This window comes from Callithrix jacchus, chromosome 11 (assembly GCF_049354715.1).
Source record: "Callithrix jacchus isolate 240 chromosome 11, calJac240_pri, whole genome shotgun sequence".
Taxonomy (NCBI): domain Eukaryota; kingdom Metazoa; phylum Chordata; class Mammalia; order Primates; family Cebidae; genus Callithrix; species Callithrix jacchus.
In genome coordinates this window covers 124,212,744-124,239,430 of record NC_133512.1, presented here as the reverse complement: position 1 = coordinate 124,239,430, position 26,687 = coordinate 124,212,744, and the positions used below count along the sequence as shown (strand labels likewise).

The 26,687-nt window shown below is 39.8% G+C and overlaps 1 protein-coding gene and 1 pseudogene across 8 annotated transcripts in view; one reads left to right on the top strand and one right to left on the bottom strand.

Moving 5' to 3' along the window:
• CADPS2 (calcium dependent secretion activator 2) overlaps positions 1-26,687 on the bottom strand; it is a 564,672-nt gene that overhangs the window by 520,649 nt on the left and 17,336 nt on the right. The window lies entirely within an intron of this gene.
• Positions 9,320-10,065, top strand: LOC144578306 (transcription factor p65 pseudogene; annotated as a pseudogene).

Genomic DNA, 26,687 nt, shown 5'->3' with positions numbered 1-26,687 from the left:
TCATTAAAATCCTAGAGTACTGTCATGAATTTAGAAAAGGAGATTGATGTAAAAAGTAGGAGTCACATTAAAAAAATCTAATTATACAGAGTTTAATGTATGCTAAATTAGATATCACCAAGCCAAAGGCTTGGGAAGAATTACTTGAAAAATAATTAGGTATCACTATAGGATACATTCAACTTAAACCTATACCTTAGTGTATAAAATATGATATAGTAATGATAAATTTAAAAACCAACTTATCAAAGTAGAGACAGAAATGAAAACTGAGCATTTGTTAGGTTTCTGTAAAGATATTAATTTCCTTCAAGCTTTGCTGCAAGAGTAGGAGAAAACACAAAGCTGAAAAAGATTGAAAGATCTGATTATGCAAAAAAGTGTAGAAACACTCCACATGCCATTAAATAACTAAAGAAAAGGAAATGTTGCCTTAAATTTTCAGCTGTTCCTTATAAAACAATTCTAAGAAGGAAGAACTGAAGACTATCAGCCTAAGTCAATGGATTCGAAGTTTACTACTGTACTTTTTTTTTTAAGACAGAGTTTTGCTGTTGTTACCCAGACTGGAGTGCAATGGCAGGATCTCGGCTCACTGCAACCTCTGCCTCCTGGGTTCAAGCAATTCTCCTGCCTCAGCCTCCCGTGTAGCTGGGACTACAGGCACGCACCACCATGCCCAGCTAATTTTTGTGTTTTTAGTAGAGATGGGGTTTCACCTTGTTGACCAGGATGGTCCCGATCTCTTGACCTCATGACCCACCCGCTTCAGCCTCCCAAAGTGTTGGGATTATAGGCCTGAGCCACCGCGCCCGGCCCACTACGGTACTTTTTAAATTCTAATTCCTATTAGAGGTAGTATCCAGAATTGTCCACTCTAAGGAAAGTTCCAGCATGACCACTCAAGGTCTCAACAGGAAAGATATGGGACACTCAAAATGGGATAATGTGGAGTGTTTATTTACAACGGATGATTTACAAGGTGTGGGTGGACAAGAACTATTAGAGATGGGACACTGGCCCGGGGGTTAGCAGCAGCTAAACTGTTACCACTCTCGGATGGAAAAGAAGAGAGGAAGAACAGTTACCAAAACCTCAGGAACAGTCACAAATGTGGTTGTTTTATGAGGAGCGTGAGCTTTGGCTCAGGAACATGGCCCACTCCAGATGTCCTTGCAAGTGGAGAGCCAGGGGAATTAACATTTTGACTTCTCTTTCCTCCCTCTACTTTTGCCAGACTCTCCATGGACCAAACTCAACTAGAGCCATTCACACAGGTAAGCCTCTGGAGCAGAAAGCAGGACAGCAGAGGGTGGAAAGTGGGTTTAGAAAAGCAAATGAAAAAAATCTGGCACAACAGGGTAAGTTCACTGTGTGTCCATCCTCATGAATGTTCTCTTCTACTTCAAGTTCTGGCTTGCAGCTGTGTTCTTGCCAGTTGCAACCCTGTCCTGAAATCCAGTGACAGGACCTTGACAATATGATTACTTCTCCTATTTCCTCTTTAGCCATCACAAAGCCTTTGATGCATAATATCAAAAAATCAAAAATTAAAAAATAATCTAACTGGCCAACAATATGACAATATAGAAATGAACATTAAACTCATTATTGTAAAGGCCAAAGTAGAAAATGCTTACATTACTGTATAAGAAAAATACATGACATAGTTTTTATTAAATTGTAAGCAGGTGAACAATAAATGGGTTAAATAAAAAAAAGTTGATATTAAAAAGTGGAATATTTTAACATATTCTAGAAACTCAAAGACAATTATGCCACAAAATATAGCTAGAAGGTATAAAAGAAAGAGCAAGAAAACAAGAAAGGAAAAGAAAACCCTTGCCTACACTATCCACTAAGCGGCCAGGCAATGCTTAGGTTTTAGACAATCATGATTTTGCTCTAAGGAAAATTAAAGGAAATAAGCTAGGGAGCTTTCAAAGCCTTTCAGTGACCACAATACTAGGAAAATGGTTTTAAAACGGAACTATAATCAGGACAGAAATCAAAACAGACTATCATCTTTGAATGTAGAAGACATAAGGGAAAACAATGTTTTAATCTCAAATCATTAAGGTACTTAAGAGATTGTGTTGATTTTCAGAATTAGCTTAGGATATGGAAACTGGGAAAACAAAAGGCTTCATTAAAAGGAGCAGGGCTTTCTGTGAATACCAGATAGCTCTCATTTTTTAACGAATGCTAGACAAATGCATGCACTCAATCACCTCACGAGAGATTTTTCTTTCCTAATATAAGCACATAGTAGATAAAATTTCTCCCTAACAATATATAAAGATGGAGATAGCTACAGGACTTAATTACACATATATCCGCCACAATGGAAAAACAGCTACTGAAACAGCATCAAAATGGTAAGTTTAGGAGGACTGACTGACCTATCACTTTGACCTAAGTGGTGTCACTGTCTACCGTCAAAAAGCTATAACCAACTTTTGGCATGAGGGGATACTTGAAACAAATAGTGAGATCACAACTTGAGATGTACTAGTACTTAATGACAATAGACGGTCACTCCAGCACCGCAAACAATAGATGTGTGAGTTCTCAGTGAGTCCAGTTCTTTAGGAAGCTATGACATTATCATGCCGGATTATGACATTTGACAAAAGGAAGGTAACTTTACCATAAAACTGAGCAGTCTGACAACAGAGACTGGAGAACGTTTGACTTGAAATTACACATTGATGAGAACACAAGAGCCAGAAAAAAGGAGAGGTAGTTAATGAAGAGATGGTAAAGAGGGTCATGGGTCTAGCAGCAGATATGAAAAGGGCAGATGAGTCTACACAATGAAAGGGCAGGCAGGGGTCAACAGAAGGCAAAAGTTCCATGTGAAGGCAGGATCCAGATGAGTACCAGCATGCTTAGAAGGCATTGTGAGCAGAGAGGCCCAACCAAAAGGGAAGCAAAGAATGAAAGATGAGTACACACTGAGTCTGAAAGGAAACTGGGATAGCTAGCAGAGATGTGATCACAGATGAGTAAGGCAGGAATCCAGTTTCCAGGCAACTGGGCACCAAGGTGAGCATAGGACCAAACACAAGCCCCAGACATAGTGAGTCTGTGGCCTTCTGCCTACAGAAGCTGCTCACACAGCCCCACTAGGGACAGGACAAGCCCCGCCTAGGGGTGAGACTGAGAACTGCCCCTAGGCAGAGCTTGTACTTAAGCCCCTAGGTTGGGTTTAAGTACAAAGCAAGAGGCTAGGCGCAGTGGCTCACGCCTGTAATCCCAGCACTTTGGGAGGCCGACGCAGGTGGATCACCTGAGGTCAGGAGTTCAAGATCACCCTGATCAACATGGAGAAACCCCATATCTGCTAAAAATACAGTTAGCCAGGCATGGTGGTGCATGCCTGTAATTCCAGCTACTTGGGAGGCTGAGGCAGAAGAACTGCTTGAGCCTGGGAGGCAGAGGTTGCAGTGAACCGAGATCACGCCATTGTACTCCAGCCTGGGAAACAAGAACAAAACTCCATCTCAAAAAAAAAAAGTACAAGGCAAGAGCCAAAGAACTAGGGAAACAGAAACACAATCCAAATGTAACTAAGTTGGATTTCACATTCATATGAATATTCACCCTTTAAAATTAGTGGTAAACAGGTCCTTTCACAAAGTTAAAACAAATACCCCACTTGCCATTGACTCCCAATGGGATACTCAGTGATAAATGAAAAATCAGGATTCTTTGTTCACTAATAAAACTCTCATTTACGGGAGATGAATCACCTAAAGGACATATCCTTTTAATCACTTATTTCTAAGAGTTTTCATCTCAAAAAACATCTATAATATTCAAACTGTGAGAGAAACTAAAAATATCATGGGATATCCTGTTTTATCATATTAGTGCACAGGAAACATTTTAGAAGACTGGCACTCAAATATTAGCACAGAAAACAATATTGATTAAATAAACCGAAAAATCTCTTTTAAAAAATACATCTATAGTAATGTATCCTAAGTTACATAGTTTATGCTCAGCAGCCCAGGTATAATGTATACAATAAAGAGCTGATCCCAAGTCACATCAGATAAAGGACCAGAAATCCAGGAAGTCTGGTGTGATTAAAAATGTCAGACAAATATTTAACTTTCAGAGACAAGGTGAGTAGGGAGGATTCACATAAGGCTTAAGACGCTGAGCAAAGCTCGAATGTAAAAACAGACGTGGCCTAAAACAACATCAAAATGAAAAAAGGTTAAAAAAAATCATTTTAATCTAAGGCTCCTTTTTTGCATTTCCCCCCAAGTTTTTATCATCCTATAAGCTCATAGTATGGGCAAGATCAAGATGCCTTTGAGAGACTTAGAATTTGAAATAAGGCTTCCTAGTCACTATTCCCTGCTGATAAGGCAAATAAATAACCTACATTCTCTATTACAAATCTCAGAAATGAGGGAGAAGAGGAGGTATTGCTGTCAGTCAGAAGCAGGATAATGAACATAAAAGATTTGAGGTGATAAATTCCTTTCTCTCATGTCTGTGGAGTGGTGGCTCTGCAAATTGCCTCTACCCATTATTGGGTCCAGCTGTGTGTATGCTAAGATGTGACCCAGGACTCATTCCAAAAGCAACCATACAAAAAGCAGCTTCTTGTCCAGCATAAGATGATTTCAAAAGAAAGTGGGTAAAGGTTTGACGTCAGATAGAAACCAACTACAAGTGCGGCAGTGCCAGCAACACAGAGCCAGAGTTGGATGCTCCTGGGAAGAAATCTTCCAAAAACAATGCAATGAAAACTGGAAAACATCCACACAAGAGAGTTAACTTCAAACTCTTGCCAAGCCCAAAGTATGCCAATGTCACATGGCAACAGTCTCTCTTCAGTGGCACTGCCCTTTCTCCTTGCCACAGCCCCTCAAGAGTCAGACTCCAGGCCCAAGCTTGGGTTGAGAAGCCCTCCACAAGAGCTATCCCACTGCAGGCTTCCAGCCTAGAGCAGGCTCACATGCACAGGGAGAGTCTTCAACGTTAAATGAAGTTTGGGCTTTTAACTATGACATAGCACAGGGCATGAGTTATTGAAATGAGTCTTTTGGGGACTACGAGCAATAGGAGAACTTGATATATTGTCCATGTTATTACCCAACCAAAGTTACTGCAGTAATCCGAGATTTCATCCAAAGGGAAAGGTTAGTCAAAAAGTCCTGGAAAGGGCCAGGCGCGGTGGCTCAAGCCTGTAATCCCAGCATTTTGGGAGGCCGAGGCGGGTAGATCACGAGGTCAACAGATCGAGACCATCTTGGTCAACATGGTGAAACCCCGTCTCTACTAAAATTACAAAAAAATTAGCTGGGCACAGTGGTGCGTGGGAGGCTAAGGCAGGAGAATTGCCTGAACCCAGGAGGCGGAGATTGCAGTGAGCCGAGATCACGCAATTGCACTCCAGCCTGGGTAACAAGAGCGAAACTCCGTCTCAAAAAAAAAAAAAAAGTCCTGGAAAGGGTAGAGAAGAAAACACAAAATAGCATTATGATTGCTCATCAACACTGTGTGGCCCCTCATTCAACACAATGGTTAAAATCACCTCAAAGAGGAAAACTGGAGCATCTATGTATCAGGTGTAAGAAAACATGATGAGTTCTGGCTGTTTATCTGTAAGACTTCATAGTTAATATTCTAAAATATTTATTGCAATGCAGGGTAAACTAAATGGTAAGCATTGCATCTTACATATTCCATTTAGCCATATTAAAATTAAAGTGGTAAGGATGTTCAACTATTAAGTGATAAAGGTATTACAAAGTCTAGTAAGCAAGGTGTATTCATCTCTACTCCAAGAAATAAAAAGATATAAAACTGATTTAACAACCTAGTGCAAGAAAAATAGTTGGAAGGATTGTATACTAAATTGCAGCCTAAAGCAAAAGGTATAAACCTCTGATATAACAAGGAAGTCATTGTAAATATTTTATAAATGTTGCAAATTTTTACAGGTGTGCTTTGTAAATTTCAAAAGTAAACTTTATGTTGAGTTTGCTTAGCTTCAAAAGTGGTGTTACAAAGGCAAGCTAAAGCCGAGAACGAGGAGTTTGGAATGTCACCTCAGATTAAATGCACTATCTATATATTCAGATTCAGCATGAAAATACAGATAAAAAGATAGTACAGATAATACAAATAAAGATAAATACAGATAAAGGAATTGCAATGTTAGTTATGAAGCAGAAGACTATGTTGTGGCAACTCTTTAAATACAGGAGCCAATAATTTTTAAGGCAGTTGACTGACCAGTTATTTACATTTCAATAAGGAACAAGGAAGAGTGAATAGGCTGAGCATGCAAAAATGAAGTACCAGGAAACAACACAAAATACTAAAGCCAATTAAGTGCCAAGGACCATAACAGCTCTTTTACACTTCCTGAGATGATCTTTAAGCCAGCACCACTCCCTTATAAAAGTATGCCATGCTGTGCATGACCCTGCAGCAAATCTGTCAAAAGTTTCTTAGTATAGCCAGTAGCCAAAGCTCGATTACTTGTTAAAATGCAGATTCCTATGGCTCATACCAAACCTACTGACCCAGTATGCCTGGCAGCAGGTTCAAGAACATGCATTTTAAAACATTCCACCAGTGACTACACAAGTTAGAATTTGAAAGCCACAGATCTAATCACCTGAATTATCTGCTTTCTCCATTATTCTCCATATTCATCCTTTCTTTTTTTTCTTTTTTGAGATGGAGTCTTTCTCTGTTATCCAGGCTGGAGTGCAGTGGCATGATCTTGGCTCACTGCAACCTCCACCTCCTAGGTCCAAGCAATTATCCTATCTCAGCCTAACAAGTAGTTGCGATTCAAGGCTCATGCCACCATGCCCAGGTAATTTTTGTATTTTTACTAGAGACAGGGTTTCGTCATTTTAGCCAGGCTGGTCTAGAACTCCTGGGCTCAAGCAATCCTCCCGCCTTGGCCTCCCAGAGTGGTGGTATTACAGGTGTGAGCCACCGAGCCCAGCCTGTATTCATCTCTTCTAGTCTAGCTCAACACTCACCTCCTGTCTTCTGTGATAAACTCATTTCAGCTCTGATGAATCTTTTACTTTCTTCAATAATTATATTTTGAGCTGTGCATCTTTTGCCATTTTTTTGTATTGTTCTCATACCATTTGTCTGTTACAAAAATGGCCAAAATATATGAAGCCTTTGCTGTATCTACTTAAATTCGTTTTTTCTTGTAATCATTAAAAACATTTCTATGGGAAAAATTCTAAGCTTATGGCCATGGGAAAACTTAGATTTTCCAAAGTAAATTTGCTTTACCTCCCATTTCTAGACAATTGTGAAGCAGCAATGCCAAACCACCATAGTCCTATTGGTTACTGCTCTGAACTCATACTTATTTAGATTTTAATCTCCTTAATGCAAATTGTTTCACTTATGGAAAGGAACAAAAAACTCAATAAAAGTAGTGGTGGTTAGAATGGTGATAGTATATATTAAAGCACTTATTAAATGCATGTGGTTGAAAGCAAGGTAGCAAAGCCAATAAAACATCACATTTATATGAAAGCAACAGTATGAGGTGGGAACAAAAGAAAGATACTCTTCTAGAGCAACTGCATGGTGATTTGCCAGGACAGAAGGTTTGAACCTGATCTCATTAGAACAGTCAACACTTTGCCTATAGCTAAGTCTCATCATAATACTCAATATTTTGCCTATAGCTAAGGTCTTAATCTTATTAGAATACTCAACATTTTGCCTTTAGCTAAGGTCTTGTAGTTTTAGGAATGTCTCTTATAAAAGCAATGTTCTTACTCTCAAGCCCAGTAACAAGCACAACCAAGAGAGAAGTACCCAGTACCACAGTGCTGCAGGAAGACAAACCCTTCCTCTGCGACAAGAGCCCTCAGAGGTCACTGCTGGAACAATGGGGAAAGGAGAAACCAAATCTCTCCTCAGTTGCAAAGGAAAGATTAGAGGTAAAAGGGCCCTCCTTAAATCAGCAAACACTTGCACAACCTCCTAGAGAAAAGCCCATTTATCTACAGGCTACCTTGGGCCAGGTCTAGGTTTAGTGTCCTCACAGTGGAAGGGCAAGGACCTCCAAAGGCTCTCATATATTCAAGATCAGATACTATCCATATCTGTCGCTGGTTGATAAAAAGTAAAGAACTTTTATAGAGCTAAAAATGATCAATGCTAGAAAGTGGCAAAGCTGCAATTCGAACACATGCCACAGCCTCAAATGCCTATGTTTTTACCCCCATTATATTTTGTTTCATTCTCTCATTCAGAGGTTATTGCAGGTTCGAATAAGCATTTCCACATTAATGGACTGTATTAATACCTTGCATCTGTGTGTAAAATGCCATGACGTATGTGACTTTTAGTTTCAGACACCTAAGTAACCAGCAGCTTCAAACAACTCACATGAGATAAGGAAGATGAGAAAGGGAGAGGAACTACATCTAGGAACCGGGGGATTTACACACAAAAGCTGTCTTTCTGAAGACTTTACTAAGAAAAAAATACTCTTGAGGTATCTTGGAACAGCTTTTCATGTTCTATTAAGAGTTTTCATGCAAAAGCATGAAACCTGATTTCCAAAGTCCCAGGCAGGTTAACGAATAATTACTACACCTTTCAACCTTCTGCATCTACAGTTTTCATTTGAAGTCTAAGGGCAAAATTCAGCCTAAACTATCCAGAGACAACTCAGAAATTTGCATTTCTATCAGTGATTAGCTTAAGCATGTTGGTTGCCCGCTATTTTTCATAAACACAAATCTAATTGATGTTTATCAAAAACTTTTAAGCTTTCTTTACAAAAAACGTTGGAACATTCTGAAGCTCTCCTCAACCTGTCAAATATCTGGAGGAAACTGTTATTTCACTTATATTGAATTTGCTTAGTCAAAAATCACCAAAAACCCTTTTAATTTGCATTTTACCAAGTCTCTTTTAAAATATACTTAGAGCATAGAAGAAATTTTGAAAGCTTGGTTATTTTTGTACTCAGGACATCAGAAATGCCACTGCCATAGGCTTCCAAGGACGTTTCCTTGGTAGAGTCACAAAGTTCATAAACTCTGGAGCTTCTCAGTCTCTGCAGTCCCCAGCTGTTGGCAACATCTTTATCACCTACTCACACTTTGCAAGCAAAGCGAAAACAGAGTCTGTGCATAAGGAATGTTGATTTAACAAATTGTTATTAAGCATTTATATGTTTACTACCATAGCCAGCTGCTATGGCTGCTATAAAAGAAGCTTTTGATTGGATCTTTGCATTCAAGGAGCTTTCAATTTAAAAAGCCAATACAATTTCTCAGTAGAAGCTCCAACAATGGCCAGTGAAAACCCTGTCTCCAAGCCAGCCCCCCAGCCCTATCCCTTTACATCAACCCTGAGCACCATCAACCATGATGAGTTTCCCACCATGGTGTTTCCTTCTGGGCAGATCCCAAGCCAGGCTTCAGCCTTGGCCCCAGCCCCTCCCCTAGTCCTTGCCCAGGCCCCAGCCCCTGCCCCAGCCATGGCATTAGCTCTGACCCAGGCCACAGCTCCTGGCCCAGTCCTAACTCCTGACCCTCCTCAGGCTGTGGGCCCACCTTCTGTGGCTGGGGAAGGAATGCTGTCAGAAGCTCTGCTACAGCTGTAATTTGATGAAGACCTGGGTGCCTTGCTTGGCAACAGCACAGACCCAGCCATGTTCACAGACCTGGCATCCATCAACAAGTCTGAGTTTCAGCAGCTGCTGAATCAGAGCGTACCCATGGCCCCCCATACAACTAAGCCCATGTTGATGGAGTACCCTGAGGCTATAATTCACCTAGTGACAGTGGCCCAGAGACCCCCTGACCTAGCTCCTGCTCCACTGGGAGCCCGGGGACTCCCCAACGGCCTCCTTTCAGGGGACAAAAATTTCTCCTCCATTGCAGACATGGACTTGTCAGCCTGTTGAGTCAGATCACCTCCTAAGGGGGTGACATCTGCCCTCCTCAGAGCACTGAATTGCAGACTGAAGCCCTCCAAAAGCAATTATAGATTCTGGTGTGGTGTGCTCCAACTGCCCCCAACCTTGGTGATGCCTTCCTTGGGGCAGGGGGAGGTACATTTTATTATTTTATTGGCAATGTCTGTATCTCTCTCTTTTTGGAGGTCCTTAACCAGAAGCATTAACTTCTCTGGAAAGAGGGAACTGGGGGAACTCAACTCTTTCTTTCCCTCTCCTGATGCTTTCTCTATAGGGAACTCTAGGGTCCCCCATCCCCATCCTCCAGCTTCTAGTACTCTCCTAGAGAGAGAAGCAGGCTGCAGCTAAGGTCTTTGAGCCCACAAAGCCTTATTATCAATTGTCTTCCATCATGGATTCATTACACCTTGATCAAAATAACACCCCAGTTACCAGCACCTCTATGACACTGGCATTGTCCCTGTGCCTAACACCAAAGTTTAAGGGGCTGGCCTTCCTCCTTGTGTTGCATTGAACTTAGCACAGAAAGTCAACACCAGAACAAAAGTATGCCAAAATTGCAGGGTTTATTGCCGGCGACCACGGAGGACTCATGTCTCTCCAACCTGTGGCAGAGAAAGAAGAGTGACAAGACCTTTTTATACCCACAAAACCACCTTGGGAGTGGGGGTGAGGAGTGGAGATGGGAATGAAAGCTGTCAATCACCTCCTAGGCTGAGAGGAGGGTGAGGGTGCTCCAGATATTCCAAGGGCCAGGGGACCTTTGTCATTCCGATTGCCACTTAAGTGGTTTACAGAGGTCAAGGTAAACATTAGTTTATACATTATTTGGACAGGTGTGGGGTCCACATAATTTTAGGTTACTTGGCGCCAGGATGGAATTATCTGGGGGTGCTTACTTTGGTAAACAAAGGCCAGCAATTCTGGCAGTTACAGATAAGAGAAAGTATGCAGCTTGTCCTCTCTTTGCATTTTGCAAGGTCATCTTAGTAGTTTACAGAAGCCATGGCTAGCAGTCATTGTGAGGAGAATGGAAACAGTTTTCCCATTTTAAAATGGCATTGTACTGGTTCTAATTCTAGGCCAGCTATATCACACTTGCAACCCAGGTTAGTTGATGTTCTCTGTTCACCCTGCCAATATGTTTGCCCTGACCGGCTTATGGCAGCTAGTGAGCACTGGCCAAGTATCTCTGCTCCCACTAAGACCAGCTAAGTTGTATGCCTACAATAAGACAGTTGTGTTTCTCAACTCATATATTCTGTTACTTATCACTATAATGAGTTATAATTACTAATATTTCAATGTCATGTACATTCACTTGGGTTGCCAAGAAGCAGACACCAACACAAAATTAAACATGCAAAAGATATCTTGGAGTAGGGAACCGGAGAACACTCAGAACAAGGTGCAAGACTGATGTCTACAAGGAAAGAGGGAAGAAAGGGGGACTGTACTATAGGGCAGTCCCCAGGGACGTTCAACTGGGCCAGTGAGGAGTCCTTGAGCTTAAAATCACCCAATAGAGGACAGGAATGGGTCTAGCTGTCCTTTCTGTGCCCAATCACTGGCTCAGAAAAGTCCACAGAAAGCACGGCCTCATAGTGAAGGTAGACTCAGAGGAGCAGCAATTCAGGTATCAGTCAATTATGCTTCCCACAGCAGGAAGCCTGAGGGGTGTGTTCTTCCTTGTCTCAGCATGTAAACCAATACTAAAATTAATAGCTAAGACTTAATGAACCTGTATTAGTCTATTCTTATGTTGCTAATGAAGACATACCCAAGGTAATTTATCAAGAAAAAGAGGGTTATTGAACTCCTAGTTCTATGTGGCTGGAGAGGCCTCACAATCATGGTGGAAGTTGAAGCAAGAGCAAAGGTACATCTTATATGGCAACAGGCCAGAGAGCCTGTGCCGGGGAACACTTCTTTATAAACCCTTCAGATCTCATGGGATTTACTCACTATCACGAGAACAGCATGGAAAAGACCCAACCCTATGATTCAATTACCTCCCCCCAGATCCCTCCCACAACACACAGGAATTATGGGAGCTACAATTCAAGATGAGATTTGGGTGGGGACACAGTCAAACCATATCAGAGCCCTTAATGTATAGACTATTTAAAGTATCTTTCATGCATCTATGTAATAGTCATAGCCACAAAGATATGGGTACTATTATCACCCCTATACACAAACCAGGAAACTGAGGCATAAGTAAGCCACAGCCATGCAGCTAGTAAGCAGCAGAACTATAATTTGAATCCAAAAGTCTTTACTGACTCAAAAATATCAGTGAAAAAGTTTTTTTTCTATTAAAAATTAAGTTAAACATTTTGGAAAGACTCATTAAAAGCAAGTTGATGAATTATTGCTGTCACATTAAATATAATTAACACAACTGAAAAGATTAGGGGAATAAAATCTTAAAAATCTAGGAAGGACTCTACTTAGGAGATCTAGAAAGTCATTCAATGATGCCTGAATTCAGCCATTCATTCAACTGCCACAGGTACTAGGCATTGTTCTATCAACAAAACTGACAGAAGAATTTTTTTAAATTCCTGCCCTCATGCAGCTTATATTTATGTGTGTGGCAGGAGGATAATGAATTTGTTATATAGTATATCATGGGGTAATTAGTGCAAAACAAGGAAGGAAAGTAGAAAGCTTACAGATGAGTAGCGGGGAGAGGGAGGAGGGAGGAGGAAGAGAGAGAGAGAGAGAGAGAGAGAGAGAGAGAGAGACAGAGAGAGAGAGAGAGAGAGAGAGAGAGAGAGAGAGAGAGTGTGTGTGTGTGTGTGTGTGTGTGTGTGTGTGTGTGTGTGTGCCAGGGAGAGCTTCACTGAGTTAATGGTTAATTAAAGGCAAAGGAGGGATGCCTGGGGAAGAAGCATTCATGTACAGAAAACAGCACAAAGGCAGAGGCAGGAACATGCCCGGAAGCTCCAGGAACAGCAAGGAGGCAAGTTTAGCTGGAGCAGAGAGAGCAAGGGGGAGAGGTGGGAGGACAGATCATGTAGGGTCTGGTGGGCCACTATAAACACTTTCACTTTACTGGCAGTGAAATAGAACCTACTGGAGGTACTGAACAGAGAAGCAAACTGATTTCTTTTATAAAAGCAGTCACTCCGACTACATACAGAGAACAGATAAGGGTTGGGGGTGGTAAGGATGGAAGCAGAAAAACAAATTTAGGAGGCTACTGCAGAATCCTACATGCAGATTGCTTTGCAATCTCCACTCCAAAAATCCACCATAAAAATATCTAAAACTGAAATGATAGAAAGTGCTTAGGGAAGTGACTTGCATTAGGAAAATAATGCACGACTAAAATCATAGGAACCATAGTTAAGGAAAAGGCCTTGGCCTCTGTGCCAGTCCTCTGTTTGGTCTCCTGTTTATTCTCCTGCCTTCCACTTCACATGATTGAACCCTACAAACTACAGTCCTAGACAGCTGGCTTCTGATGTCAACAGACTAATGAGAGACTAGCAGGAGATCAGATAAACGAGGAAGAGAAAGGTCAGGGTATTTCTTCCCCTACCTCCTCTACTCCATGTGGCATTTGCAGAGTGGCCACATCCTCCATTATTCCAGCCCCCTGTGGGGTGCCCCCTCCACAGTTCCAATTACCCCTGGGTGGCCCAGATCCTCAGTTCTGCTCTCACCAAGAAGTTCCTGTGCTATAGCTGAGTTCCCACCAGGCAGCTCCCTTGTTGGCTCTGATAACAACTCCTCCCTTTGTTCCTTTAGCCCAAAGGGTGGTAATGGCTACCTGCAGTTGGTAACCTCTGAATTACATAAAAGATGCCTATTTTCTCTTTTAGCTTTTTCAATACCTTTGTAATTAGTTCCCTATACCAAATCCCCCTATTGAACTACTTGGTAATATATATATTTTTTCTGACTAGATCCTGACTAGTATACCCTTACATCAAGAGTTACAAATAAATGTGTATGAATATAACTGTTTAAATCTTGAAGATAGGCATATATTTAAATCTTGAAAATAGGCAGGAATGAAAAGGGGATGTGGAGAAGGGATCAGAAGAAATGGTAGAGGGGCATATAGTACATGCCAAAGCTTCAGGCTTTGCAAGCATTGTCTTATTTGGAGCACAAGGCAAAGTCCCAGAAGCTCCTTGTACCATGGAAAACCCTAGCCCTGTCTTTCCTTCAAAGAGCCCACCACAATCAGTCAACACCAACAGACTCCAGGCCATAGTAACTGCTGGAGCAATGTCCTTGATGCTGCCAGAAATGAAGGTCTTAGCTGGGTGTGGTGGTTCATGCCTATGATCTCAGCACTTTAGGAGGCTGAGGCAGGTGGATCACCTGAGGCCAGGAGTTTGTGACCAGCCTAGGTAACATGGTGAAGCCTGGTCTCTACAAAAAATACAAATATTAGCCAAGAGTGGTGAGTGACTTGTGCCTGTAGTCCCAGCTTCCCAGCTACTTGGGAAGTAAGATGGAAGAATCACTTGAGCCCTGGAGGTTGAGGCTGCAGTGAGCTGTGATCATACCACTGAGCTCCAGCCTGGGTGATAGTAAAATCTTGTCTTTGGAAAAGAAAAAAAGAAATGAAGGTCTTGCCTTCATCTGCCCTCTACTCACAGTGTTCAATAATGAAAAAGGCAAACAGGAGGAAGCAGATGAACAGAAAAGGTAGTAGAGAGAAACTTGAGCCACCGAGGTGTCAATGTAAAGACAACATCCTCATTTACAATAGAATATCACCAACCATCTCACCAGGGAGCATGTTGCCTAGCTGTGCCAGAACAAGATGTGTTGCACACATACAAGGACAGGAGAGATTCCCATGAGCAACCTCAGGACTAATGCTTATTACTGTTGCAGATAAGTAGTATGCAAAACAATGATAGACAATTTACCTTCAAGTATGAGCAGAGAGCAAAAGCTTCCACAGAAAAACACTTAAAGTGACAGTCTTCCAAAAGTGTTTGCTATAAAGGAAATGCTGAATCGACCCTAGGAACAGGTACTCTCACTAACATGAAAACACTGTTTCAGCACTACGGCTGTTAGATACCACTTAGTTTAATTCAAAAAGGAAACATGTCCTTGAAAATCATAGTATAAAGGGACATCACTGTATTTGTGTGAGACCTAAAAAAATTAGATAATGTTTACTGACTTATTATATATGAAAATATAACCCATACAAATAGAACCCATAAAAGGCTTCAAATTATTTAAAAGCTTTTCTCCCTGGAGAGGACATAGTTTGTGGCAGAGTCTGAAAGCTTTTTAAAGTGTGACTTTGATCCCCATCTGCTGTAGTCAGGGTGGGAGAACAACACTGATGGGAGAAGAAGCAAGACCCCAGAAAAAGGGGTTGCTATTTTCCTGGAGGGATCCTTTCTTTAGTATCAGCAGTAACATTCCTTAGCAGTATTCTGCCTGGAAGCTACTTCTTCCTATATCGAATTGCGGACATGAAGAAAGGAAGGGAGCAGCCACTGAAAGTGAGAGGTACTAAACACATGTTAATTTATTTATCCTAATAGCAATCCATTCCTTGATACAAACAGATACATACAGAGAAAGGCTGAAAAATGTGGTAACTGTCATACCTCTAATAAATTAGACTCTGGAACTCAACTTCCAAACACAAATAGTGTCCTTCCACTCACACTATAAGCACACCCAAGAAAACTCTGAGGGGAATTAAAAAATAACAGTGGCAGCCGGGCACGGTGGCTCACGCCTGTAATCCCAGCACTTTGGGAGGCCAAGGCGGGTGGATCACGAGGGCAAGAGATCGAGACCATCCTGGTCAACAAAGCGAAACTCCGTCTCTACCAAAAATACAAAAAATTAGCCGGGCATGGTGGCACATGCCTGTAGTCCCAGCTACTCGGGAGGCTGAGGCAGGAGAATTGCCTGAACCCAGGAGGTGGAGGTTGCGGTGAGCCGAGATTGCGCCATTGCACTCCAGCCTGGGTAACAAGAGCGAAACTCTGTCTCTAAATAAATAAATAAATAAATAAGTAAAAATAATAATAATAATAATAAAAAAAAACAGTGGCAAATCTGACAGGGATGGTAGGATGTCATGGGGAATCTGACCTTGTGGCTGGTAGGAGAAAAGTATGATCTTCAAAGAAGAATGTGAAATAAGGCCTAATGAATGGAATTTAGAAAACAAGAGAAGCCATGGAAACAGCAGGAAAAGCCTAGAAACAGGAATTTTTTAAGTCCTTTAGACATACGATTGAATATGAAACAAATGCAGACTGCATCTACATCTATCTCAAGCCCTGACAACTTCTTTTAAATTCTAGGCACTATTTTCTATTGCATAAGTCTCTTCCACAAACACGGTCAAAATTAAATTTATTATCTACCTCCATGTTTGCATATTTTTGGTTACTTAACTCTCATTCCAAATCCCTTTTCTCTTTTCTTCCAGGACACAGACTTGTCATGTAAATATTAATATCCCAGTCTTCCTTACAGTTACAGTTTGCCAGTAAGGTGTAAAATGAAGTTGAGGTGTGGGGAGTGATCCTCCCTGTCCATAACGAAGTGTCTCTATGATGGAACCCATGGCCCCTTCCCTCTTTCCTTCTGCCTGGAACATAGATACCTTTGCAGGCAGTTGCAATCATGAAAGCAAAAGCCTCGTGCTAGGGATGGAGGAGCGGGAAAACAGGCAGAGGGTGCTTTATGATGGTGTTCCTGAGCCAACATCCCAGTCCCTGTGTTCTTGTGAAGTAAGCCCAGTGGTTTAAGCTACTATTAGAAGTGCTTTCTGTTCAGAGCCAACATAAGCCTCATTGGAATATCCCCAAATCTCTTTTTCCTCATGTGTTTCACATCTTGGTAATGGCATCCCCATCCCACCAGTGACACCAGCAAAATTCTAGGAATAATCTCTAAATCCTCCTCATTTGGTCTTGCTTGCTTCTCATTCTATTTCTGAAATCTCTCTTCCAACCTTTTTCTTTCTTCTCCATCTTGTCCATCTTTACCTTCACCACCTCACTTTAGTAGTGTGGTTCCCTCACTACTAAGATGCCACCAAAATCCTCTTTCTGCCACTAATCTTCCCGGAACACCCAGACATTTACTTACAAATTAACACACACCTCAAACCTTGAAATCTTGGCTCCAGCTTGCTTCACAAGAGCCCTCACCATACTGGGGCCCAACAATGGCTAAAAAAATATGCCAAGTGGACATTTTTAACTGACATTTAAAAAAAAAGTAAAGATACAAAGTAAAACAAGATATCCTTTGTGTTCATGAAATACTCAAAGACATCTAACAAATTCTCTATAAAGCACAGTAAGCACTGCATATGTTTTTGTTAAGAAAATGAAACAAGCCAACTTTACAAAGACAACTTTAATATGATTTCAAGATTAGCGATGCTGCACTGAGGTGTATATTCTTACAAACTAGAATTATTCAGTATGTTACAAGTGTCAAAAAGTATACACTCCTAATTTAATATTCCCAGTCTAGAAATATTGTGAAATCCATCCCTCCTCTCCTAATAAGGTTTTTGCAGACAGTCATCATGGCACAAATTATGATATGAGGAAAGAATATATAACCATTGAATATTAGATCTTTTTGAACAGGAAAATATTTAGGATACAATGTTAAGGGAAAAGCAAGATTCAAAATTGTTTTCATGGCATCATTAATGGGGGAAAACAGGCATGCAAACTATAATGGTAAGGATGAACTGCTCTGCACTCATTATTACAGCTGGTCTGTTCACACATTCCTCCCCCTCTATTTCTTTTTATGTTTCTGTACTTTCCAAACACTTTACTATAGGCATTTCTGCATTCAGAAAAATAAATTACAGGTCTGCAGATGTATGAGTAATAAACAAAAAAAATAGTAAATGGTAAAAAATGAAAAAGTAAAAGAGAAATTCAGGTTGAGTTATTTATTAAATGATGATAACTTGCCATAACCAGATTCGATGTTACTTTGGGAAAGAAGTGGGAAGCCCTGAGTATGAAGCCCCTAAGGGAAGAGACTTGCAATCAAGATTAATAACCACCTGAGCATTTAGACAGTCTATTACAGCTTATGTGAATTCAGAATCCCAATTATGAGGTCCTGACATTTTAAGATTTCCTATTCAAACAAGTTTCCCAAACAATCCTAAACAACTCCCTTTATAAAGCCACTGTGGAAAATGACAAAAACACCCAAGTTACTTCACATCAGGCTTTAGCTGTGTGTATTAATGCTTCAGTGGCCTACAATTTGTCCTGCAATATACCCACATACTCTCAAATTCAGTGTAATCTAATAAAATGGTTTTAAATAGAGCTTTCATACAAGAAACAAAGCTCTTATTTTGCAAGAAAAAAAGAAAGACACCTTGAGAAACACCTGAGGTAAAGATCTAAGGATTTAGAGGCACAAAAGCCTCAGTTCAAAGTCAAACACCATCATTTATAAACTGTATGACCTTACTCAGATTGTTTACATTCTCTGAGCAAATACAGAAATAGAAAAAGATGAGCTCAAACTTCTAAGACTTCAAGTGTCATTTATAACTATCACACTCATTTCTTCTAAAAGCCATATGTGTTTTATCGCTTGCTTTTAACCTTCATTCTCTAAAAGAACAACATCTCACAACTTGGTAAGCATTAATATTTGAAAAACATTATACTTAGTTGACATTTTAAACTATATGTTTTCATGACATTACAGAGATTGTTCTGCTGTGTGGCCACTGGACACCAATATATAATTCTAAAATAAATGAAAACATTGGGAACATAGTGAGGTCCCTGGTGAGAACAAGTAAAAAGTGTGGTATTTAAGCAAATATGCTATATATAGCTATCTTTAATGAGAAAAAAATAAGTTGCTAGTAAAATGTTAATTTGCATTTGGCCCTTGGGGAAAAACACAGATGGTACTACCTACTGAAACCATTACATATTGATATGGTCAGGGAACAGGGCCTGAGGGCCAGGCATATAAAAAGAATTAGGCAATTTCTATCAGAAAGTTTATAATAGAATTCAGGTCTCTCTCAACCTCAGAAGTTAGTTCTCAAAATACATTCCTGATTCCCCTTCTTACTCTTCATTTCCTGTTTTGCTCCTAAAACTGCTTAATATTTTCAATTTCGCCAGGTTTTAATTAATTGAAAGTTTACATTATATTACATTAAAGAAAAATACCCCAGAGGACTCTTAAAAGTTTTATAGACAACTGAATATGGGAGCCATCTGTTGAAGAGAATTAGATAATTAATTTGGTGACATCCTTTTAATTTTTTATTCCTGTCTTAACGTGTACAATACCTGGTTATGCCTCTAGGCAAAAACATGCCTCAGAATGAGTTACAATTTGCTTTTGAAATTGCTTTTTCCAGTCAATTGTTTGTTTCATCATATCAAGGTCATTTTAGAACCTATAGGTCTTATTCTAGTTAATGGCTCCAGTAGGACACAGGAAGTCAAAGACAAAACAAGTCACTCAAAAAATAAAAAGTATACAATATTTTAATTATACACATGAGTATAATATTACCATCATCCTTTGTTATCCATGAGGGATAGGTTCCAGGACCCCCTTGAATACCAAAATCCATGGATGCTTGGGAACCTTATATAAAATGGCATAGTATTTACATATAATATTCTCCTGTACACTTTAAATCTTCTCCATATTACTCATAATACCTAATACAATATAAATATTATGTAAACCATTACTATACTGTCTTATTTTTTATTTGTAATTTTATTTGTAATTTCTTCCCCAAATATCTTCAATCTGCTGTTGGTTGAATCCCTGGATCCATGGATGTGGAAGTCTCCAGAGCAAACTTTATACCTCTGTATACCTCCACTAAAGTCAAAAGGCAGATAAAACACCTCTTTGTCAATGACAAACAATCTTAAAGGGATGATCAGAAAATTCATACAAATAGAACATGCTGGGATTTATAAGTGCACTAACAAAAACGGTAGGATAACTTCAAGGAGCTACCTCACCCTAAAGAAAAGCAAACTCCACTTTTTACCTCCCAACTTCCTCCCATCCCAAGTTCACAAAAAATAAGAAAGAGACTTGCCAAAAGTTGGAAGAACATGCTCCTATCTCTAGATTGTCAACAACAAATGCCTGGCACAACACTTTTATGTCTCTAGACAGAGTCTTGCTCTGTTACCCAGGCTGGTTTGCAAGAGTGTAATCATAGCCCACTGCAGATTTCAACTCTGGTTCAAGTGATCATCTGCCTCAGTTTTCCAAGTAGCTGGGACTACTGGCATGTGCCACCACGCCTAGCTGATTTTTTACTTTTTATTTTTTTGTAGAGGCAGGGTTTCACTTTGTTGTCCAGGCTGGTCTCAAACTCCTGGCCTCAAGCAACTCTCCTGTCATTCTCCCAAAGTGCTGTGATTGCCAGTGTGATATACTGTGCACAGCCATAATACATTTTTTAAGCTAAAGGCAATTGTAACATTTTAGAACACCCAAGGATAAAGAACATTAAAATATTTAAGAAAGAATAAAACAAGTTATTTAAAAATAAATGGACTATAGTCAACCTAGTCTCTGTACTATAAGCAGAACATCGGGATTTATTTCTCCTATAAACTGTAATTCTGTACCCGTCGACCAACCTATCTCTAAACCCCTGTACCCACTACTCTTCACAGCCCTATAATAGTAACCACTATTATAGTCTCTACTTCTATGAGATCAACTTTATTAGATTCCGCATGAATGAGATCATGCAGTATTTGTCCTTCTGTGCCTGGTTTATTTCACTTAACACATGGTCCTCTAGGTTCATCCATGTTGTCACCAATGACAGAATTTCATTCTCTTTTTATTATAAATAGTAGTCCTTTTTATAGTTAAATAGTAATGGTATGAGTATATATACCACATCTTCTTTATCCATTCATCCAATGACAATTAACTTGATTTCCGTATCTTGACTATTGTATACAGTGCTGAAGTAAACATGGAAATGTGTGTGTGTGTGTGTGTGTGTGTGTGTGTGTATCTTCAACATACGAATTTCATTTCCTTTGAATAGATACCCAGTAGTGGATTATTGAATAACATGGTAGTCCTATTTTTAATTTTTTACAGGACTCCCATTCTGTTTTCTATATGACTGTGCCAGTTTACACTCCCACCAACAGTGTATAAGAGTTCACCTTTCTCCACATCTTTGCCAGCATTTATCTTTCATCTAATTGATAATAGCCATTCTAACTGGGGTGAGGTTAAAGCTTACTGTGGTTTTCATTTGCTTTTCCCTGATAATTAGTGACACTGAACATTTTTTTCATATATCTGTTGACCATCTATATGTCTTGAGAAATGCCTATTCAGATTGTTTGCCCATTTTTTAATTAGATTATTTGGGGGCTTTTTTGTTGTTATTGAATTGTTGGAGTTCCTTGCATATTCTGGATACTAAACCGTTGTCAGCTGAATAGCTTGTGAATAATTTCTCCCATGCTGTAAGTTGTCTCTTCACTCTGTCGTTTGGTTTGCTGTGGAGAAGCTTTTTAATTTGATGTAATCCTATTTGTCTACTTTTGCCATAGTCAACAATAATGTATTATATATTTCAAAATAGCTATAAGAGAGGATTTTTAATTTTCTCACCACAAAGAAATAACAAGAGTTTCAAGTTATCAACGTGTAATTGCTCTGGTTTGATCATTACACACTGTGTATATATATTGAAACATCATCATGTGTCCCATAAACATGTATCATTATGTGTCCATTCAAAACAAAACTTATTTTAAAATGAACAAAACCAGACTGCATGTTTTTCATTAGCAACACTAGAAGCTAGAAGATAGTGGAGTGATACCTTCAAAATTATAAGGGAGAATGATTTCAACCTGGAATTCTATGTCCAGCCAATTTCCCCATTAAAATGAGGAAAATTTTAGAACTGCATAGAATCAGAAAATTTATCACACACTATTTCCTACAAAGATGGCAGAGTAGAAAACAGAGGCTCCAATTCAAAAGAATTATGAAAGAAATAATGGCAACTCTCAGCCTGCTGTCCAAACGCTAATTCAGACTAGAGCAAGCTATAGGAAGGCTACAGGAAGGACATATCTGCAGAGAGAGGCAAAAATTGAAGACATTACTGCTGTCCCTCGGAATAGTGATTCTCAAACTAAATCAGACACAACATCCCAAATCTGGATACTCTCCCTTGATCCTCGAATTCACACTGTCCTCTATTCTCTGCTCTGTGCCTTGGGAGGCTAAGAAATGGTATCAGTGGACATTTTTCCTTTTCAGATTCTCTTTTGGTTTCCCTTCTGGTGAAATGTCATCACATAATCTGAGGAAAGAAGAGAAAGAAGACAAGAGATTTATCCCTTGGCTCCCTCCCTGCCACAGAAGGTGGGACAGTGACCCACTAGAAACCACAGCTTCCATAAGAAAGCCTCTCTCTTTTGGCTACAGTTCCCACCCAGTTCTGGCCACAGCTCCCTCCTGCCCACTGAGGCCTAGGAGGAGTAAGGGCTTCCCTCCATAGTCAATCCCTGAATGACTCACCATCCCTCATTGTTTCCCTAAATCTTGCCCAAACCTCTGTAATTTATGAACTGCTCTTTAGAGTGTGACAAATATTTTCTGCTGGACCCTAACTCAGTAATAATCAATATGCTTCCTTTTGATATTTTTTAAAAAGATAATAACTCTTTTTGCTATCCGGAAATGTAATGTATAGCTAAATTATCTGCACAGATATTTTCAGGTAAATGAACACATTATCCTAACTGAAATAGAAATAAACAATAAGTGAAATAACGTATATCTTAATACGTAAACACTTAGATATAACTAATCAAGAAGATAAAGTACACGTGTACACCCACTTATAAAGAAGTCTGGGTTTAGGGGAAGTTAAGCACTATTTAACTGAATGCTGTCAACACTTTTTTTTTTTGATATTTTGAAATAAGGGCTTCATAGTTTTTGTACATAGCCATAAAATCAAGAAGAATGTGACAACTGAAAATGAAGACTGACACAAGCATTCTGTATTGGTAAAACAGATATCACAACCATTATTGTTGTGTGGTGACATTAATTTTCAAAACAGTGAGCAATTCTCAGAAAAGTTGCTAATAAAAAAATTTCAAGCTTTCCTCAATCTACCTGGGTGTCCTCTACATATTTTCAAAAACTTGCCATATATTAAAATCATATAAAATGTACTTTGTATTATATAAGTAATTATTCCTAGGCTCAAATAATTATGAACACGCTTTTACAAAATAATGTCTAAGAGGTGACTGAGATGTGATGTAAGATGAAGAACAATTCTTCACCATGCATTTCAGAATTTCTAGGATCCCTGGACCCTACCTACTAAATACCGTAGCAATGCCCAGTTACGGAGAAAATTTAAAAACACCCCCACAGATGTCTTAAATGTCTGCCAGGGAGTATTAATAGTCCCATTGAGAACCAGGTTTATAATCTGTAATAACTTAAGGAGGCAACAAAAGACGATGAGATGGGTAGGGAAGGAAAAAGTTAAAACTACAAAATGGTTCAAACTAACACATATGTCGCGCAGACAAATGTGATGGATCTTGACCATATAAACTCGGTTAGGAGGTCTTCAACTTGAAGAATCAATAACTTAAAGTGTAGAGATCTTCATGAGGATTGCAGAACATAAAATAATTAACCTTAGGAGGATTACAGAATGTAAAACAATCAGCCTCCAGAAAAAATTAGTCTGGGATGCAGATACTCTTGGCAATTGTTTCAGACTCTCGTATGTCTGAGCTAGTACCTTTGAAATTCCTTTAGTATTTTCCTCAGAGTCATAATATGATTGCTACAACTCCAGACATTGGATGGAGGCATCAAGGCTAAAAATGTGTTCTCTGTCATACACCAAAACTATACAAAAGTAAAATTAGCCAGGTGTGGTGGCATGTGCCCATGGTCCCACCTATTGGGAGGCTGAGTCAGGAGGATTGCTTGAGCCCAGGAGATCAAGGCTTCAGTGAGCCATGAAATTGTCACTGCACTAGAGCCTGGGCAACAAAATAAGACCCTGTCTCAAAAAAAAAAAAGTCTTATGTCCACGGCCACCTGTAGCTCTCAGGAAAGTTAGAAAAGCATGTATCTTATGTAGGGCTGGAAATATTACAGCAAGAAAGAAGTAGAGAAAATGACTATCAAGTAGGCAATTAACACTGTCAGCAAGAAATGCATGGCCATAATGTCTTTACTTGAAGGAATAAGACATAAAGGGATAAATATATTACTTAAATTACAAGGAGATACATATACTATTTAAATTACACTGCAAACTGTAGTTAAGATATGGGCCCTAGACTCCTTCCGACTTGTAGCTCTGTTATTCTCAGTAAGTAGCAAAATCAATTTGTCCAAATGGCTGCTCTAACTCCTGCCACACTGACATTGATACTCCAGCCAGTAGGAAAGGGAAAGAAACCAGAGAGGAACCACTTCTTCCCTTTTAGGAAGTGCCCCATAGGTGTGTACTCACCACTTCTCTTTGTATGTTTGTCCCATCAACCCTTGTATTAAAATTTGATCTCAATGTTGGAGGCAGGGGCCTAATGGGAAGTGTTTGGGTGATGGGGGTAGACACCTCATGAATAGATTAACGCCCTTCCTGTGGTGGGTGGTGAGTTCTCATTCTGTTAGTTTCCATGAGGGCTGGTTGTTAAAATGATTCTAGCATCTCCTCTCACACTCTCTCTCACCACGTAATATCTACACACACTGGCAACACTTTACCTTCCACATAAGTTGAATTAGCCTGAGGCTCTCACCGGTTGCCAGCACCATGCTTCTTGCACAGTCTGCAGAATCTCTTACCATTATAAAGTATCCAGCCTCAGGTATTTCTTTACAGCAACACTAAACAGACTAAGATACCTCACTAGACTTAACTCAAGTCTTGGCTATAGCTAGCTGCAATGGAACAGATGCTGTGACAAATGGGAGATTCTGACTGTCCCCAGACAGCTACTGACAGATTTTTGAGGTAACAATTGTAAACCAATTCTTGCTACTATTCCAGCAAGGACTCACTTTCTACTCTCCTCAGAGAAGTATCAGCAGTCTCTGGCTTGTCCCTGACTTCTGTAAAAACAAACATTGCCTCTGCAATTCCTCATTAATATTGATGGTCTTATGGGACCTGGTCCTATTTCACATGGTAGAAATAACCAAGCTGGTTTTTCCCAGGGTTGTGTTATTGACCCACATTTTCTACAATCATGCTCAGTCCCATTGTTAGTGAAAGGGGGAAAGGGAAAATGAGAAATGTAGACTTCAACCATGCAGCATTTACCCAACTAAAAATTATGTTGCTTATAAGAATGTGAGAACCTCTTGGAGGTCCACTAGTAGTAGATAACCATATCCCAAGTAGAAGAAAGGGGAGCAAGATTTTTGTGTGAGTGAGCTAAATCTTCCCCACTCAGCACCCTGCAGGAAGTCCTGTAATGGCTAAAGTCTAAGAATGAATGAATGAAGAAAAGTGGTATAGGCATCCTATTTTGATGTTGGAAGTATTTTCTGGAATAATTAAAAACATTAATAGTTAAAAGAGTTTATTCTAGGTATGTGACTGGGAATGGGAAAAAGTGGGGCAGGGACTGTTGCTTTCTATTTTAAGTTCTGCAAGACTTAGGTATTTAACCACAAAAACATTCATTATTTTAATGAAATAGCTTAAACATTTTTAGCCATGTTATAATCTCAAAATAGCAGTTTTACCCTACTACATTTATAAACTTAAATAATATTGAGTAAATACTTTCTGGCTATACTCTATATCATCTCCAGGCTACCACCTATTCAAACTTTAACCATTGCTACAGTCTCCAAACTGATCTTTCTGCTTCTACTCTTGCCCCTACAGTCTGTTCTCAAGACTGCAGAATTCTAAGAGGGTGCCTTAAATTCCATATAAATCATGCCTCTGTTAGCTGGGTGCAGTGGCTCAGATCTGTAATCACAGCACTTTGGAAGGTCGAAGTGGGTGGATCACCTGAGGTCAGGAGTTCCCAACCAGCCTGGCCAAAAATGTAAAACCCCATCTCTACTAAAAATACAAAAACTAGCCAGGTGTGATGGCACACACCTATAGTCCCAGCTACCCAGGAGGCTGAGGCAGAAGAATTGCTTGAACCTCGGAGGTGGAGGTTGCAATAAGTTGAGATTGCGCCACTGCACTACAGCCTGGGCAACAGAGCAAGACTGTCTCATGAAAAACCAAACCAACCAAACAAACAAACAAACAAAAATAATCCTGGAGCTGTACCATTTAGTGGCACTGTCATCCTCAGATCAGACCAAGAGATCTTTTTAGAATCTTAATCATATCAATCCTGAAACCATTCAGAACCTTCCAACAGCTTCCCAGCACACCTAAATTCTGAACCTCTTACCACAACCTAAAAAATTCATATAAGCTAACCTCTGCATACCTCTCCAGATGCAATTCTTCCCACTTTCTTCTTCTCACACGATGCTAGCCAACCTGCACCACTTTGCTGCTTTTCATAGGAAAAGCTTATTCTATTCCACCTCAGGGCTTTTTATTCTTGCTATGAGTGCCATCTTCGATACTCTTTCCTCCCCCATCTCCAAGTGGTTCAGTCCTTCACTTAATTAATCCTGATGAACAGCTACCTGCTTCTACAAGAGGCTTGCCCTGACCACC